The 4,057-nt window shown below is 37.5% G+C and overlaps 1 pseudogene across 1 annotated transcript; it reads right to left on the bottom strand.

Annotated features, from left to right (window-relative positions):
• Positions 1 to 798: 798 nt before the first annotated feature.
• Positions 799 to 2,022, bottom strand: LOC309961036 (tubulin alpha-1C chain-like; annotated as a pseudogene). Its single transcript has one exon. The product of its transcript is annotated as a tubulin alpha-1C chain-like (transcript).
• Positions 2,023 to 4,057: the final 2,035 nt, after the last annotated feature.

Raw genomic sequence — 4,057 nt, 5'->3', positions numbered from 1 at the left:
TAATAAATATCCTTTAATAAGGAATTAAGACTCTAGTGGAGATTCCTGCACCAGAATACAATGAACTACTTTAATATCTTGAATTCTAAAGAAATCCTGATTGAGTATAATCAGAGAAATTTAAAGCTCTATTATCAATGTGGTGACAATCTTCTGAGTGCCCACTAGGTTCCAGGCATATGTTCCTGAAGATGAGCTATTTATGTTTTTAAGAGTTAATTATCTGAATGGTTCTGCATTGGTTTATCCCCAATTAGATGCAGCCTTTCCTCTCCATAGGGAGGATACAAATACCACGCAGTTTTATTTAGCTTAGAGATAACAAAGAATATGTCTTTTTAAATTTTTAATCGATGGGTTCATTTTCAACTGTATGATTGTCAAAATTTTGTCTTCTAAAGAAATGTATGCTATAAAGCTATATGATTTTTCACATATAATTTGTGAAATGCTGCTTGCATATGCCCACCCTAACTAATTTCATGAAGTTGATCTGAAAACTTCATTTGCCTTGACACTATTTCAAGATTCATTAATAATGAGCTCTCATGAATATATGGAGATTGTACATCAGAGCCTGTAGCATCTCTGCACTGTTTGTGGATAGGCAATGAATATCTATTAATTTGTTCTTAGTCTCCAACCTGGTCTCTTAGCGTTGAACATTAACTAGTTATTTATTTTGACATTGAAAATAGAAATATCACTTTTATTGACAAAATAGGGCCACAAAGGGCAGCTCCACAGAACACAAATAAGACAACCCTAAGACAAGAGTATAAAACTGTAGCAGACAGGTTAATACTCTTCACCTTCATCCTCTCCCACCTCCTCTCCAACCTCCTTGTAAACCTTCTCAAGGGCAGCCATGTCCTCACAGGCTTCAAAAAATTTCCTTACTCCATGCCCTCACCCACATACCACTGAACAAAGTCACGCTTGTCATACATTAGGTTAAGGCCTCAGCGATGGCTGTGGTGCTGCTCAGCATGCACAGAGCAAGCTGTACTTTGGCCAGGTTTCCACCAGGTACCACAGTGGGAGGCTGGTAATTATTGCCAACTTTGAAGCCTGTCTAGTCCACAAACTGGATGGTATGCTTGGTCTTGATGGTAGCAATGGCAGCATTGACATCTTTGGGAACCACATCACCATGGTACAACAGGCAGTAAGCCATGTATTTACCATGGTGAGGGTTGTATTTCATCATCTGGTTGGCTGTTTCAAAGCAAGCATTGGTGATCTCTGCTACAGTAAACTGTTCATGGTAGGCTTTCTCAGCAGAGATGACAGGGGCATATGTAGCTAGAGGGAAGTGGATGTGGGGATAAGGGCACCAAGCTTGTCTGGAATTCTGTCAGATCAATATTCAGGGCTCCATCCAATCTCAGGGAAGCAGTGATGGAGGACACTATTTGGCTCATGAGGTGATTAAGATTAGTGTAGGTTGGGTGCTCAATATCGAGGTTTCTACAACAGAAGTCATAGATGGCCTCATTGTCTACCATGAAGGCACAATGAGTGCTCCAGCATGGTGTGTGTGGTGAGGATGGAGTTGTAGGGCTCAATTACAGCTGAGGAAACCTGGGGTGCTGGGTAAATGGAGAACTCCAGCTTGGACTTCTTGCCATCATCAACAGAGAGACGTTCCATCAGCAGGGAGGTAAACCTAGAACCAGTTCCCCCACTAAAGCTGTGGAAAACCAAGAAACCCTGAAGACCTGTATACTATTTCCAAATCCGGTCCAAGACAAGGTCAATGATATCCTTGCCAACGGGGTAGTGACTGCGGGCATAGTTATTGGCAGCATCTTCCTTGCCTGTGAGGAACTGCTCAGGGTGGAAGAGCTGGCAGTAGGTGCTAGTGCAAAATGCATCAATGACCGTGGGTTCCAGGTCTACAAACACTGTTGTGGGCACATGCCTGCCAGTGCCTGTCTTGCTGAAGAAGGTGTTGAAGGAGTCATCCCTTCCCCCAATAGTCTTGTCACCTGACATCTGGCCATTGGGCTGGATGTTGTGTTCCAGTCAGTAGAACTCTCAGAAGGCATTGCTGATGGCCAACATGAATGGAGATGCACTCACACATGGCTGAGACTTGTAGGGTTCTGTGGCACTGGAGGAGGCGAGGGACAGCCACAAAGATCTCTCGCTAACATTACCAAGGAGTCCGGGGAAGAAGTAGTCAAACATTAACTATTTAAAAAGCAGTTCATTAGATATATTATTTTTGATTTTAGAAGTATACATGTGCATTCATATACATATTACATATAGGAAGATAATATGCAACAAAATAGCAATAATACTTTTCACTGCATAAGAAAATTAGAAAAAAATTATTATCCTTATTTCTGTATTTTTAAAATGTTTTCACTCAAGTTTACAAGAAACAACACTAATACAGTTATAGCAACAATACAATTTGTTTTTACCAGTGATTTTTAACCGACCGGTACTCATAAACACATTTAGAGAGCTAGTATTATGACTGTTTTGTATAAAAGAATCCACCTTCATCTTGATTGCCTTACATGAATAAGTGATAAGATTGAATCCATATATTACAACCATAAATCTTGTACATTCCCCACTATGATTTTAAAAGAAAAAGAAAAAACAAAGTGCTGATCTTTTTAGGACTGAGAATAAATACCTAACAGCAGGGAATGAAGAGAAGCTCAACCATCAGAGAAAGATAATTGGGCAAATTGAGACTCAACATATACCTTCCAACACAGCTAGGATCTGGGTAGTTGGGCATTCAGAAGGGTAGGCTTTCTGGGCAAGGGATAGAGCACCAGGAAATCAAAGCTATGGACAAAAAATGATCATGGGATTGATGGAAATGTAGGAAAATTTAGAGAATAAAATTTTATTAAATAAGTGCCTAAATCATATTCATGTATGCTTTTAATACAATTTTGGTGAATAAACAAAAAAATTAAAAAGTGAAGAGAATATATCTAGATAGGAGGCATCTGTTTCCTCAACTATACATTTGATGCCTAATTTATGATGAAAATAGATAAATTTTATTGTGTACTTTGTATATGCTTGTCAGTATGCTAAGAACTTCAGACACACTTTTATTTAAATACGTGAACAATTCACTTAAGTAGATATTATTGTCCCCATTTTTAAATGACAAAACCAAAACTCAGAAGATTAAGTAACTTGGCCAAAGTAAGTCATTTAGGTAGTGGCAGAGCCAGGATTTGACACTGCATTGCCTGCATTCCAAGTTGAAGGGATTATTTCTTTTAGTATTAGGACCCTAACATTCAAGAAATTTGAACTCCAGTGACTTCATGGTTACCAAGTCTCACTATTCAGTTATGTGTGCTTTAGAAATACTTATTCTTATCCTGTATATATAATCTTTGCAAATGTCATCTGTGTATTATGCTAATAAAGCAAGTTGCATAAAAACATGGTATGACTTTGCAATTCAATCCAGACAAAAACTTTAATTAGAAAGTCATAGAAAAAGATCCTCTTACAAATTATCCAAAATTTGCTCCCTCACAACCATCTGCTATTCATACTTCTGTTACATGGAAGTCAGATATCTCGGTTTGTGAAAATTTAGTTAGTGCTATGGTAGTGCCAGTACCTACCATAACAGTAAGTATGGTAGAACCAGGATTTATTTTTTTAATGTGCCATGTACCTTAGTCATAGCTATAGCTATGGTTATCTAATACCTTCAGCTAATAGCAAAAGGGTCTGCAAAAGAGATTTTGTATTTTCTGTTCTTTTTTCAACATCTATAGCCTTCTGACATCATCTGACTGGAAACAGCTTTTATGTTATAGTATGTATAGTACGAAATAAAAGCAGCCTGAAATTAAAATACACATATATTTTTGAGCATTGCAATTTCACATTTATGAATATTGTTACTACAATTACAAAAGTTGCTCATCTTTACATTTGAAAATAATTCTTAATAACAACAACAAAAAAAATAGTGCCTAGCTGTCTGGTAATTTTCTTCTCCAATGATCAGCCCAGCTGGCAATTTAAAATTTTTAGTTATAGAGAATTTTATAAA

Source organism: Leucopleurus acutus (genome assembly GCF_964270905.1).
Source record: "Leucopleurus acutus genome assembly, chromosome: 4".
Lineage (NCBI taxonomy): Eukaryota > Metazoa > Chordata > Mammalia > Artiodactyla > Delphinidae > Leucopleurus > Leucopleurus acutus.
This window is presented reverse-complemented; position numbering and strand designations above follow the sequence as displayed.